A 15,637-nucleotide genomic window follows, 5' to 3' on the forward strand; every position below is an offset into this window, starting at 1 on the left:
TCGCCATTTCCTCAAAGCCGCACACATTAACACATAGCAATTTTCCCTTTGCTGACATGAAAAACCCGTTCGGTAAACAAAAGCCGTTGGCCTGCATATCTGCAACTGCCCAGCCTGTAAACAATTTCCTGGTAGTAATCTTTCAAATTGCTCTCCTGGGCAGAGCAAAACCACTGTGCCAATTTCAACTCTGCCCCTGGACAAAATGCACACATATTGGACCCATTAAAGACTCTTCTGTTGGGGCGCATGAGACCGGGACCCCAGTTTCCCCTCCTGCCTTGTTGATAGAACTTTCCCCCAAGTTGTTCAAATCCCAGAGCTTTCCCTTTGCTATCTGCAGTCGCTGTTCCATGTATCTGATATTGCTGATGTCTGAAATCTGTGGACAGGCTGCGTCAAGGCTGCATTCCGTGAAGGAACCCGATGGATGGTACCATCTAGAAGGGACTTCAAGTTGAAGCACACCGTTCCCCAAGACCAACGGGGCTACAGTCTCCTCCAGAACTGTTATGTACTGAAGTTCTCACCCTGGGCCAGCAGGGGGATACTGTAGATAGTTCAGGTCCACATATGCAAATAAGGGATCGAAAGTGATGTTCAGTGATTGGATAGTTACAGAAAGGTGTTACAGTTACGTTGTACTGGAGCTCTATATAAGCAGGCTGGCTGAACCCTTCAGTTCAGTTCAGTTCTGTTCTGACCTGTGAATAAACAAGAGCTGTTTGGAGAATCACTGTGTTGTCTGATATGTTCACCCAAAACTTAACAAGAACCATCTCCAATGCCTCTTTCATGTATCCCAAGGAGGAAGTAGTCAGTGACTGGGAAAGCTAATACAGTACAGTAGTACCTCTGGTTGCGAACAGGAGCCGTTCCGGAGTCCCGTTCGCAACATGAGCAGAACGCAACCCGCTTCTGCGCATGCGCGTGACATCATTTTGAGCATCTGCGCATGTGTGAGTGGCAAAACCCGGAAGTAATCCTTTCCGGTACTTCCGGGTCGCCGTAGGACGCAACCTGAAAAGATTTAACCTGAAGCAAACGTAACAAGAGGTATGACTGTATAGTCTTTACGCCAGGGGTCAGCAAACCTTTTTAGCTGTGGGCCGGTCCATCGTCCCTCAGACCATGTGGTGGGCCGGACTATATTTTTTTGGGGGAAATGAACGAATTCCTATGCCCCACAAATAACCCAGAGATGCATTTTAAATAAAAGGACACATTCTACTCATGTAAAAACACGCTCATTCCTGGACCATCTGCTGGCCAAATTGAGAAGGCGATTGGGCCGCATCCGGCCCCCGGGCCTTAGGTTGCCTACCCCTGCTTTACACAGTGCAAGCAAGTTTCAGGCTTGCAAGATCTACTTTGTTTTTGTTTTGTTTTCTATACCCCTGAAGTCCACCAACCAGAGCCGGGGCAAAAGGGTAAAAAGGTAAAGGGACGCCTGACTGTGAAGTCCAGTCACGAACGACTTTGGGATTGCAGCACTCATCTCGCTTTACTCATCTCGCCGAGGGAGCCGGTGTTTGTCTGCAGACAGCTTCCGGGCCATGTGGCCAGCATGACTAAGCCGCTTCTGGCAAACCAGAGCAGCGCACGGAAACGCCGTTTACCTTCCCGCCAGAGCGGTACCTATTTATTTACTTGCACTTTGAGGTGCTTTCAAACTGCTAGGTTGGCAGGAGCAGGGACCAAGCAATGGGAGCTCACCCCGTTGCGGGGATTCGAAACGCCGACCTTCTGATCAGCAAGCCTAGGCTCTGTGGTTTAGACCAAAGCGCCACCCACGTCCCGCATGCAAAAGGGTGGCTGGTCCTTAAACTAGGGACCAGGGTGCCTGTGAGCATTTATTCCCACCCAGGAACTCGTTTTCAGCATGAAAACAAAGCTTCTAGTCCTGCATTCCATCATCATCTCAGAAGTCCAATTTTGAAGTGGATAGAAAGCCGTTTCGTTCTGATCCACTGCAGATCACTTGGAGACCTGCCATCAGATCCTCATCTACTTTCTGCCGTAAAACTACAGAATCAGCTCCTGCAAGATGTCGACTGAGTTCAATGGCTTTAAAAGGCTATCAATGGGTCCTAGCCACAAATGGCTATGTTCTGCTGCCACCCACACCCCACTGTTGCTGGGTGCGTAAGAAAGTGTTGGCCACCATTATGATTGGGCTCTTCTTGTTGTCGGGGAGATTTATAGGTTACCATTTTGTGATTGACAGCCAGAATCTATATATTCCCTGCGTGCAGCGTTGAGCTTCCTCTTTTCGCTGCACGCATTGGATCACCGTCTACCCTCCCTATTTTTAGGGTTGTTCGCATTGACCTTGCTATGCCTTCCATGGGGTCATCTGCTTTTGTGGCAGGAGCCCGGTAGGAATTTTGTCCATTTGGCTGATTGGCTGGTGCCATTTGGCTTTTGCCTACTGCGCAGCAAATCGTCACAACTTGTTTTTTCCCCCTTCAATTTTTTTTTATTGATTTTCCACAATAATAACAATAATAACATATATAAAACACAAAACAAAACATCTTACAATACTAAAAGAAAAAAAGAATATAAACAGTCATTACTTCCAAAATCCATGTTAACTTTCATTGTAGTCTGACTTCCTCGATTCCCCCCTAACTGAATTTCATTGTATCTCCTTTGCAACAGTTCTCCAAAATCCTCTTTCTAATACAATTAACTCTATTGCCTTCCCCCCCTAAAAAAATAATATTTACTAACAATTTAAACACTACAGAAGAAAAAAAAATTAAACAAAACAATACAGTACAATACAAAAACAAAAACACTACATAATACTAACACTAAGACATTAAACTAACAAAACAAAACAAAAACAATTTAAAACACATCCAATAATTTCAATATCTTATCTTTCATTCACTTGTTTCAACAACCTCCTCACACCTCCCTTTTTGTGTTCCACTTCAGTTAACTGTTTCAGCAATTCCTTTCCATCTTCCTGTTTTCTGTCCTGTAATTATCTTAACATATTCTAACCTTATTTTTTCCCTTTAATACATTAATAATCTATTTGTACTTAGTTCCTTATAACATTTCTACTAAAGCCATATAACTTCATTCCAACATTTTTCTAACATTCATAGATTTTACAGTATTTTTGTAAATAATCTTTAAATTTTTTCCAGTCTTCTTCCACCGACTCTTCTCCCTGGTCTCGGATTCTGCCAGTCATTTCTGCCAGTTCCATATAGTCCATCAACTTCATCTGCCATTCTTCCCGGGTGGGTAAATCTTGTGTCTTCCAATACTTCGCGATGAGTATTCTTGCTGCTGTTGTTGCATACTACAATTAACTCTATTGTCACAACTTGTAAGGTTGCGGTTAGGCATTGGTTTTACGAAATGGTTGGTGGAGGGGTATGGATTGGCTGTGCCTGCCCCTCCAATGCTGCTGCTGTAAGGGTATTCCGTTAAAGGAATCCAGGGGATCGCCATGCTTTTGTCCAAACCCCTGTCAAGGGGCTAGGGCCACGCAAGAGCCCCTGGGAGCATTTGGGGAGATTTGAGGGTGTGGTACCCATTCTCATCTCTCTCCCCAAAATGTTTTCCCTTTCGGACTTTGCGGGTGTGCGAATGTCTGTCTGTCCCCGTGCGGGGTCAGGTAGTCGCAACCAATGCCTAAGTAACCACTCACATTTTTTTGTATTTTAATAAAGTTGTGGCCAAAATTATGTCAAAACCCTTAAACCAAAATTCAGTGTGAATTGTGCTTTATTTGGGGTGGCTTGGGGACCTCAACACGCGACTAGTAAGAACAGGATGCTGGTCTAGGTGGTCCATTGGCCTGATCCAACATGCTCTACTTATGTTCCTAACCACTATTCCACACTGGCTCTCTTCATCAGATGGGACACAGGCAAAGGGCCATTTGAACACCTCCTCCCTTGAGGGTGCCCCTCAAGGGCTAACATGAAAAGCTGTTAAAGGCACAAATGTGTTTCCCTCCTGAAAGGTTGCAGAGAAAACTGGCGAAGGCTGTGCTGCTTCTGGGCTGAGCCAATTGGACTTGACGTCCAATTGACGCGCTGCCAATTGCCTTTTCCTAGAGGTTACATCAGAATTAGACGTGCAGAGCATCCTGATGGAAGCTTGCCTCCACGACAAGCTGTTCTTCCGCAGAGAGAGGGCTTGAATTTCCAAGTGGATGAGAGTTCTTTTAATGTTTTTTATTACAGTGGTGCCTCGCAAGACAAAAAGAATCCGTTCCGCGAGTCTCTTCGTCTTGCAGTTTTTTCGTCTTGCGAAGCAAGCCCATTAGCGGCTTAGCGGAGTAGCGCTATTAGCGGCTTAGCGGATCAGCTGTTAAGCGACTTAGCGGATCAGCTGATAAGCGGCTTAGCGGATCACCTGTTAAGTGGCTTAGCGGATCAGCTTGGGAAAAAGGGGAGAAAAAGGAAAAAAACCCCGCAGGAATTTGCAAGACATTTTAGTCTTGCGAAGCAAGACCATAGGAAATTTGTTTTGCGAAGCACCTCCAAAACGGAAGACCCTTTCGTCTAGCGGGTTTTCCATCTTGCGAGGCATTCGTCTTGCAGGGCACCACTGTATTATTATTTAGAAAATCTATGTGTGCAACCTGAAAGCTTCAGTGTGGGATGTGAAACACAAGAGCAGTCAAGTACAACATTCCTAGAGTGAATATGTTTACACATGGGGAGGAATGTTTGCCCAGCCAGCAGGTAAACTTCCTGTTTCCTTCTGGGCTGGGACAGACTTCCTCTGCATGTGACTAGAGGTGGGCGTGGCCTCACCTGTGCAGGTAACGGCAAAAGCACAGGGCAGGTCAGCCATCTCTCTCTCCCTTTGACTTCTGTAGGCATCTGAAGGCAGCCCTGCATCGGGAAGATTTTAATGTCTGTTGTATCATGTGTTTTTCATATTCTTTTGAAAGCTGCCCTGAGTGGCTGGGGTAACCCAGTCAGTTGGGCAGGGTACAAGCAATAAATCATCATCATCATCATCATCATCATCATGGTGCTGACTACAACACCCATCAGTTCTGGACTCAATGCTCACATCAGTTGGCAACGGAGACCACTTTGTGGAAAGATGTTTCCTGGCTTGAATCAGAGCTCCAGTTTTGCAGGCCAAATAAGGCTTACTCTAACACAGCCAGCCCGGTGCCCTCTACAAGTTCTGGACTACAACATCCATGGCCCCCAGCCAGCCAAGCCTTGCTGACTGAGGCTGATGGGAGTTCCATGAAAAAGCACATCATTTGTCAATCCTTGAATATACCTCTGATCGACTTCATTTGGTGTTCCAACATGAGAGAGAGAATGGAGGGTGAAGGAAGGGGAGAGAGAGAAAAAAGTTTGATGAAGGCAGTGTATACAGTGGTACGTTGGGTTACAGATGCTTCAGGTTGCAGACCCAGAAATAGTACCTTGGTGAAATATACTCAGAATTGAGAGTGGATTTCATGCTCTTTATTCAGCTCATAGTGGTGAGAGGGGGAATGAAAGTCCCCTTAAAGTATCTGCTTTATATACATTATTTACACAATGGGCCCCACGGGATTGGCTAATTCCGGAATTCTCCTGTAGGCCAATCAGGTTGTGGATTCACTTCCATCTGGATCTGGATTGGGTGGCTCCTGCAGACCAATCATACTGCTGCATTGTCCTAGGACCAATCAGACTGCTGCATTTTGGATCCTATTGTTCTAGGACCAATCAGACTGCTGCATTTTGGATCCTATTGTTCTAGGACCAACCAGACTGCTGCATTTTGGATCCTATTCAACTCAGGACATAACACTTGGGTTAAGAACTTTGCTTCAGGAAGAGAACAAAAATCATCCGGTGGCAGCAGCAGGAGGCCCCATTAGCTAAAGTGGTGCTTCAGGTTAAGAACAGTTTCAGGTCAAGAACGGAGCTCCAGAATGAATTAAGTTCTTAACCCGAGGTACCACTGTACATAGTTCTCTCCAGATGTTGCCAGACTACAACCTCCACCATCCCCAACCACTGGGCTGATGGTGTTTGTATTCTTCAGCATCTGGAGGGCGCTGGGTTGACTATCCAGGCTGATGGTCCAGCGGCAGCATTTTTCACAAGCTCTTTGAGACTATAGAACGATGAAATTCCGTCCCCATACCATGGAGGGATAATATCTTTTCCATCTGGTTTTGCAATGGCCAAATTAGATTCATTAGAAAAAAGCCTCTGAAATAACCAGATGAAAGAGCCCCTCTGTTTATTTGGAACATATTTGACTGGGAAAATCCCAAGGAGGTAGGAAGGTTGTGTTTCCACTGGTGGTATCCTGACACCCCCCTCAGTCTCAGGTTGTTAAAAGCCGGGGCAAGAAAGCTTGAACTTAATCCAAGGATTCAGGCTGCAAACAGGAGAGAAGCAGGAATGCCTGAAACGTCGAAAACAATGCTCTACCTGTTTGGCTTCCTTGCCCCTTCTCCCTCTGTTTTCTTTTACGCAGCGCCGGCGTGAGAGGGGCTGACACAGAAATTACTCTGCTGCAAAGCCCTCTTTCATGTGCCAAATCAGGCCATTTCCTAGGCAATTTCCCCAGAAAGCGGAGTCTGATTGAAAGTGACGTGGAAGACGGTGAGGGGATTTAGATCACAAACGTCCACTGGTGGCAAGAGGCTGCCTGCTAGATTGTCTCCCCAGGTTTCATTAACTGCAGACGTAACAAGTTACGACTTCTGGAATTGCTACACAATTGGCTCTTCTAATGCGTTGCAAAGGGGGCTGCCCCTTGCACGGGAGATATTAGGACCCTCCCTGACCCATCTGTGTCCTACAAGCCCAGAGTGGGAAAGGAATGTTCTGCAGAAGGAAACCCGGGAGCCTCTGCAAGAAGCCTCGTGCAGTATTCGTAGAGTCCTTGCTTGTGTCTTCCTCACACCATTATGAAGTTTTGCCAATGGCCCATCCAGTCCGTCATCCTGGTTTCACAGTGGCGGGTCAGAGGCCCATTCAGTGCCGGATTTACGTATAAGCTAAACAAGCTATAGCTTAGGGCCCCACTCTCTTGGGGCCACCCAAAAAAAATTTAAAGGGGGAAAAAACCTGGATGTACATTTTCAAAACAAAAAATAAAATAAAATAAAACCTACATACAGCAACAGTGTTTTGTGTTGTGTATGCTCTTATGATGTAAGTAATGGGTCCCGCCTGCTAGCTGGCTCCTTAAAATATCACTGGTTTGCTCATTTCTATATATGCGAACCAAGGTCCGTATAGTTAAAGCTATGGTTTTCCCAGTAGTGATGTATGGAAGTGGGAGATGGACCATGAAGAAGGCTGATCGCCGAAGAATTGATGCTTTTGAATTCTGGTGGTGGAGGAGACTCTCGAGAGTCCCATGGACTGCAAGAAGATCAAACCTCTCCATACTGAAGGAAATCAGGCCTGAGTGCTCACTGGAAGGACAGATCCTGAAGCTGAGGCTCCAAGACTTTGGCCACCTCATGAGAAGAGAAGACTCCCTGGAAAAGACCCTGATGCTGGGAAAGATGGAGGGCACAAGGAGAAGGAGTGACAGAGGACGAGATGGTGGGACAGTGTTCTTGAAGCTACCAGCCTGAGTTTGAGCAAACTGCAGGAGTCAGTGGAAGACAGGAGTGCCTGGCGTGCTCTGGTCCAGGGGGTCACGAAGAGGCGGACACGACTGAACGACTAAACAACAAATATATAGGGTGCCTCACACAACTTTTACAAGACACCTGAAGGCAGCCCTGCATTTGTTGTTGTTTCGTCATTTAGTCGTGTCCGACTCTTCGTGACCCCCTGGACCAGAGCACGTCAGGCACTCCTGTCTTCCACTGCCTCCCACAGTTTGGTCAGAGCAGCCCTGCATAGGGAAGTTTTTAATGTTTGATGTTTTATTGTATTTCCATATTTTGCTGGAAGTTGCACAGAGTGGCCGGGGCAACTCAGCCAGATGGGCTGAATAATAATAATAATAATAATAATTCCAACCATCAGCTGCTATTTTTATTTCTTCTTGGACAACTGCTAAGCTTTGTATTCCTTGCATGGGCTTGTTTCATTACTTGAAATTAAAAATCAGTTGAAAAGGGGGGGAGAAACTATACATATTTGGAGCAGAGAAGAGACTTTTCTTCATCCCCAGCTGAAGACAATTTTATATTGAAATGTTTTGGGTGAGTTTTGTCCCACCTTTTCGATTTCTGAAAGAGAAATTACAGCAAATTTGCTGCTCCTAAGCTTAATTCCTTTGAGTCAGGCCCTATTGATAGAGCACTGTCTGCGCCGAAAGCCAAACCTCATGAAACCCGCCGCACTCAATGTGATGGACAAGTTGTCCCTGCCACTTGGTATACGCCGGTTTGGCGAGGGCCAGCTCCGCACTCCTTGTTTGGTTTCAATTTCTGCGATTCATTTTGTAGCACCTGGAGACTCGTATCTTCCCAGCAGGAACAGATGCTGGCGCTGTTGCCGCCTTGTAAATCATGCGCAGAAGAAACGGCAGCAAGTGGTGGGATCGTCAGCGATTGAGTAATTGCGGTTCCTTGCTTAATTGCAGGAAGATGTTGTCGTGACGTCAGCTAAGAGCTGCCCACATCAGTTTGCACCCAGGAGCTTTTTTTTTTTTGGGGGGGAACTGCCTCCTGGCTTGAATCAGAGCTCCAGCTTGCAGGCCAAATGATGTTCACAGCCAGCCTGGTACTCCGGAATACAAATCCCATCAGGCTCAGCTAGCACAACCTTTAATTGACTGAGGCTGATGCAGTGGCGTAGCGTGGGGGGTGCAGGGCGGGCCGGCTGTACCGGGCGCAACATCTGGGGGGCGCGCGCTCGCACTCGCAGCTCTCTGCCCCTACCTGGCTCCATGGGTTGGGGGCGCAAATTACTTGCCTTGCCCCGGGTGCTGACAACCCACGCTACGCCACTGGGCTGATGGGATTTGTAGTCCCCAAGGTATGGAAAGCCTCAGGCTCAGAAAAGCTGCTATTTCATGTGGTGGGAGTGCCCCAAAAATCCAACTATTCTGGACAACAACCATATGAGAAATAAGTAAAGTAACCAAGCAAGTATTAGAAACCACCCCAGAACTGGCCTCATTATTGTCTCTTCCAAGACAATAATGCCCACTTACACCACAAAGAACTCATAACCCACCTACTTTTAGCAGCCAGAAACACCATAACCAGACACTGGAGAGACCTGTCAGGAGTAAGCATGGACCAATGGTAGCAAATAGTATGGGAAACAGCCCTACTTGAAAAATTAACCAATAAACTGAAACTGACACGGGGACAAATAGAAGAAGACGCCTTCACCCTGGTATGGCTCCACTTTATCACATACACAGCCCAACAAGACAATGACAAAAATCCACCAACAGCATACAAGTCAGTATGGCTAACCTGATCCAAAACACCCACCCACCTCAATCACATACGAAAACAAAGACCACCACAGCCAGCCACAAATGAACAACCACACCTTGGCCAACCCCAACCTCTCTCACCACCAAAGGAACACAAGTGAACAGCAGAGAAGCTGCACAAGCGACGCTGACACCAAACCCTACATATAGTAAGTAAAATAGAAACATCGCCACCCGACGCGACCCCCACCCATCTTCCCCCCCTCCACCTCTTTCCCCCCTTTTCTTCCTAATGTCTCAACAAATGAAACTGATTTGTAAAAATGTTACATGGGGGGGGGGAATATGAGAGAGAGACATTGCACACACTTTTGCAAATCAACAAAATCTTTAATAAATAATAAATAAATGGGGGGGGAGCTTCTATTTTATTTATTTATTGGTTTGTTTCAATTTATTTCGTATCATTTATACAGTGGTATCTTGGTTGTTGAACAGCTTGGCTCCCAAACAAATTGGCCACAAACGCAGAAGTGAGTGGACCGGTTTGCAAACATTTTTTCCGGAAGCCGAACGTCCGACGTGGCTTCCGCAGCTTCCGGTTGAGTGCAGGAAGCTCCAGCCCCCTGCAATGCAGGAATCTTTCACCCAACGTGGGATTTGAACCCGCAACCCCGGGATTAAAAGTCTCATGGTCTACCAACTGAGCTACTTCAAAGTGGTTTTATTCATTCATATTATATCCCGCCCTGCTTCCCAAAGGAGACCTTATATTAGTCCATTAAAGTTATATAGAAAGGCCATGGTGTATCTGCCCCAGCTGCAACCAAACATGTCTCTCCCATGTCGGCCTCTAATGCCACAACCTTCCAACAGTTTGACTTCACCCTCCAGGGAGGTGCATTCCTCCATTGTCTCCTGAGACAGACGGAGGCCAGCAACAATCATTTATTTGGGAATAAGTCCCATGGAATCTATGGCTGGGTGACCACAACACTCCAAAGTAGGCTTTGCATGAAAATTGCAATTTCCCTCAAGGAAATATTCTTTATATTTGAACCGGTCAGTCCTTCAGAGAGAGGACTCCTTCATGGAGATTGTATTCTCCAACTGACCCTCCATTAGAGCAGTGTTTCCCAACCCTGGGTCTCCAGCTGTTTTCAGACTACAATTCCCATCATCCCTGACCACTGGTCTTGCTAGCTAGGGATGATGGGAGTTGTAGTCCAAAAACAGCTGGAGAACTAAGGTTGGGAAACACTGCATTAGAGCACTGTTGTCTGTGGAGCAGGGCACATGGAGACCCCACGGGTCAGTAAACTTTTTCAGCAGGTGGCCGGTCCACTGTCCCTCAGACCTTGTGGGGGCTGGACTATATTTTGGAAAAAAATATATGAATGAATTCCTATGTCCCACCCAGAGATGCATTTTAAATAAAAGGACACATTCTTCTCATGTAAAAACACCAGGCAGGCCCCACCAATAATCCAGAGATGCATTTTTAGCAGGTAATTTAATTATTGTTTGATTTTATACGAATGTTATATATTTGATGTTAGCCACCCTGAGCCCGGCCTTGGCCGGGGTGGGCGGGATATAAATAAAAGTTGATTATTATTATTAATAATAATAGGACACATTCTACTCATGTAAAAACACCAGGCAGGCCCCACAAATAACCCAGAGATGCATTTTTAGGAGGTAGTTTAATTATTGTTTGAATTTATACCAATGTTATATATTTGTTATATATTTGATGTTAGCCGCCCTGAGCCCAACCTCTGCTGGGGAGGGTGGGATATAAATAAAGGTTGTTGGTAATAATAATAATAAGAAGAAGAAGAAGATACATTCTACTCATGTAAAAACACCAAGCAGGCACCACAAATAACCCAGAGATGCGTTTTAAATAAAAGCACACATTCTACTCATGTAAAAACACACTGATTCCTGGACCGTCCACAGGCCAGATCTGGAAGGCGATTGGGCTGGATCCGGCCCCCGAGCCTTAGTTTGCCTACCCATGCTCTAGTCCATAATGGCAATTGCGAATGCAGAGCTGGTGGGAGGTAATAATCCTGGATCAGCTGTGGAAGAGGAGAAAGAGGGCATCTTGCACACGTGGAATTGCAATGCCTTCTCAGGGAACTACACATCCCAGAGTTCCTTGGGGGACAGCAAAGATGTTAAAGCCGCTTAAATGTTAACACACTCAAGGAGCCCAGCTGCGACTCTTGGAAAACGTCCAGGTATCCTGTTCTAAATGAGTACTTAGTGTCCTAATTAAGGCTGTGTTGAAATTGCTTCTATTGTTCTGTTTTCCCTTTTGCCTTCCTTAAAAATAAAAATGAAAAAAATCTGGCATGAAATAATGTTGTGATCCAGCACCCTAAACATTTCGAAGGAAAGCTAGGTAACCCTGAGATGGCCACTCTCATCCTTGGAGTTGATTTGGTCACACTCTGCCTCCCCCTTATTATTATTATTATTTATTATTATTATTACTGTTATTTATTTATACCCCACCCATCTGGCTGGGTTTCCCAAGCCACTCTGGGCGGCTTCCAACAGAACATTAAAATACAATAACCTATTAAACATTAAAAGCTTCCCTAGACAGGGCTGCCTTCAGATGTCTTCTAAAAGTCTGGTAGTTGTTTTTCTCTTTGACATCTGGTGGGAGGGCATTCCACAGGGTGGGTGCTACCACCAAGAAGGCCCTCTGCCTGGTTCCCTGTAACTTGGCTTCTCGCAGCGAGGGAACCACCAAAAGGCCCTTGGCACTGGACCTCAGTGTCTGGGCTGAATGATGGAGGTGGAGACGCTCCTTCAGGTATACTGGACCGAGGCTGTTTAGGGCTTTCAAGGTCAGCACCAACACTTTGAATTGTGCTCGGAAATGTACTGGGAGCCAATGTAGGTCTTTCAAGACCTGTGTTATATGGTCTCGGCAGCCGCATTCTGGATTAGTTGTAGTTTCCAGGTCACCTCCAAAGGTAGCCCCACGTAGAGCGCATTGCAGTAGTCCAAGCGGGAGATAACCAGAGCATGCACCACTCTGGTGAGACCATCTGTGGGCAGGTAGGGTCTCAGCCTGTGTACCAGATGGAGCTGGTAGACAGCTGCCCTGGACACCAAATTGACCTGAGCCTCCATGGACAGCTATGAGTCCAAAATGACTCACAGGCTGCGCACCTAGTCCTTCAGGGGCACAGTTACCCCATTCAGGACCAGGGAATCCTCCACACCTGCCCGCCTCCTGTCCCCCCAAAACAGTACTTCTGTCTTGTCAGGATTCAGCTTCAATCTGTTAGCCGCCATCCATCCTCCAACGGCCTCCAGACACTCACACAGGACCTTCGCCGCCTTCACTGGTTCTGATTTGAAAGAGAGGTAGAGACTTGTGGTTGTACCCAGGGGCGGAGCTGGGGGTGGGCACAGCATGGTCAGCTGGCCAATCAGGAAGAGGAGATGTCCAGACCTTATAAATTGGCGCTGCCCGAACCTGCTACTCTAGTTTGTTATGCCTCACTCCATCCCTGCCTGCCTTTTTTTGGTGGTGGGGGGGCTTGCTAATTGCCTGTTGGGGGGCTGAGTAGATTTGGGGGGGCAGCCCCCAATTGGCCTTGAGGGGCTCCTCTTTTCTCCCATTTCACATGTTTGGGAGTACTTTTGGAATTTGATTTAATGGGCTTTTGGTCCGGCCAGAAAAAGAGAAGCTAAGAAAGGGAAATCTTGGGTTAATTAATTAATTTTATAAAGTTTATGTACCATTTGATTTTTTTTGGGGGGGGGGACCAAACACGTCAACCAGAAGAAGAAGAGTTTGGATTTGATATCCTGCTTTATCACTACCCGAAGGAGTCTCAAAGCGGCTAACATTCTCCTTTCCCTTCCTCCCCCACAACAAACACTCTGTGAGGTGAGTGGGGCTGAGAGACTTCAGAGAAGTGTGACTGGCCCAAGGTCACCCAGCAGCTGCATGTGGAGGAGCAGGGAATCGAACCTGGTTCACCAGATTACAAGTCTACCGCTCTTAACCACTACACCACACTGGCTCTCAACCAGTGCTTTTTTCCTGGGGGTACACATACCCCCTAAACATTTTGTGAATCTTTGTACTTTTGTCCATTTACTGTATTTCCCCACCCCCACCCATTTGAACTATAACATGGTGATTTTCTTGAGTCAAAATGAGAGTATCCCTAAACATTTAATTTTTTTTAGAAAAAAAGCACTGACGTCAACACTGTTTACAAAAATAGGTGAACCATACAAGATTCAATAAGAGGAATTAGCACCAAAAATTTAAGACTTTTGCTAAGTTAAAATAGCAGCAGCCTGAAAACAAATTAAAATGCACATCAGCTTTATAAACATCTGGATAGGCTTCTCAAAACAAAATTCTTTTATCAGGCGCTGAAATGAGTAGGGTGAAGGGGCCTGATCTCAATCGTCGGGGAGTTTCCAGGGTTAAAGACACTCTTTGGTCATATCCCAAGGAATTTCCTCGCAATACTTTGCCGGGGGGCCCTGTAAACATTCCTAGGAGACAGGAGGAAGTAGATCCCGCCGTCATTAAAGAAATTCCTGACTATTCTTTTATTTTCCTAATTCTGATTAATTTGGGGTTTGTTTGCACATCCCATAAAGGTTAAGGTAAAGGGACCCCTGACCGTTAGGTCCAGTCTTGACTGACTCTGGGGTTGCGGCGCTCATCTTGCTTTACTGACCAAGGGAGCCGGCGTACAGCTTCTGGGTCATGTGGCCAGCATGACTGAGCCGCTTTTGGCGAACCAGAGTGGCGCATGGAAACGCCGTTTACCTTCCCGCCAGAGCAGTACGTATTTATCTACTTGCATTTGACGTGCTTTCGAACTGCTAGGTTGGCAGGAACAGGGACTGAGCAACAAGAGCTCACCCCGAAATAGAGCACGCCGTCATTAAAGAAATTCTGACTATTCTTTTATTTTGCTAATTCTGATTAATTTGGGGTTTGTTTGCACATCCCATAAATTATAGTTTAAGAAACAGAACATTTTCTGCCATAATTATGTGTCAAGAGCCTTCTTTATGGATGTGAATGGCAATTTGTGGTCACAGGCTCTGCAGGTTTTGCGGAGGACGGTATCGAAGTGAGCAGCCACAACACAACGGCTTCCTGGACGAACGCACAAGAAACAACAAAGCAGTTTGAGCACTATGGTGTCTCGGAAGTGAAACGTGAAGCAGTGAAACCCAATAATGTGAGCGACCTTTTCATTCAGAAATTGCCAGTTCACTGTGCTTACAATGTCAAAGAGCCATGCTTCTTTACTTAGCAGATGGGTCTTGCCGTTGACAGTTCCTCCCCCGCCTAGCCTTTCAAAATATTGCAACAGGATTGTGGGTTGAGCTGAATAACCTCAAGGGTCCCTTCCTGCCCTGGTGCTGATCGCAACAGTGAGGTTGAACCAGTAGTGCTGGCAGAGATAATCTCAGTAGCTCTGGCTGAATGGCTGAGTCCCTTCCCTAGTTCTGGGGATGGTTTTCTATCTGGAATCATCTGTAAGAAGAGGGCTAACCTTTCCCTTTCCTCCTCACCAACTGTGCAATGTGCTAGTTTTAATCACTTTAATGTGCTAATAGTGTACAATGGTCTCTCTAAGCTGTGAACAAAGAAAGAAGCGCTTGAAGAGTTGCAGCTGGGGGTCAGAATGATACGAGACTGCAGGCGGCAGAGCAGAGAGCTGAATGGAGCTCCGGGGGATTTTAAGGTGCCAGTGCTGTGAAACTCCACCTAGGCTCAACCTCTACCTATGTGTAAATAAACTATAAATCAGAGCATGCTGGTAAGTCTCCAGTGACCTCCTTCCATAGGAAACAACACCTGGGCTCATGCTGTGCCCCTGGGGCTTTTACACCACTCTGAAAATTAGGGTGTGTGTAACATTGGACACACACTCTGAAAATTAGGGTGTGTGTAACTTGGGACGCGGGTGGCGCTGTGGGTAAAACCTCAGCGCCTAGGACTTGCTGATCGTATGGTCGGCGGTTCGAATCCCCGCAGTGGGGTGAGCTCCTGTCGTTCGGTCCCAGCTCCTGCCCACCTAGCAGTTCGAAACCACCCTTAAGTGCAAGTAGATAAATAGATACCGCTTTATAGCGGGAAGGTAAACGGCGTTTTCATGTGCTGCGCTGGTGCAGGCTCGCCAGAGCAGCTTCGTCACGCTGGCCACGTGCCTGGAAGTGTCTTCGGACAGCGCTGGCCCCCGGCCTCTTAAGTGAGATGGGCGCG

General features: G+C 46.5%; 1 long non-coding RNA gene across 1 annotated transcript in view; it reads right to left on the reverse strand.

The window, feature by feature from the left end:
• Positions 1-12,293, reverse strand: part of LOC309373272 — a 93,542-nt gene extending 81,249 nt beyond the window's left edge. The window contains exon 1 of the long non-coding RNA XR_014169928.1: positions 12,068-12,293. This is a non-coding gene — a long non-coding RNA (uncharacterized lncRNA). The remainder of the gene's footprint in view (positions 1-12,067) is intronic.
• Positions 12,294-15,637: the final 3,344 nt, after the last annotated feature.

This window comes from Podarcis melisellensis, assembly GCF_964234715.1.
Source record: "Podarcis melisellensis genome assembly, chromosome: 6".
Taxonomy (NCBI): domain Eukaryota; kingdom Metazoa; phylum Chordata; class Lepidosauria; order Squamata; family Lacertidae; genus Podarcis; species Podarcis melisellensis.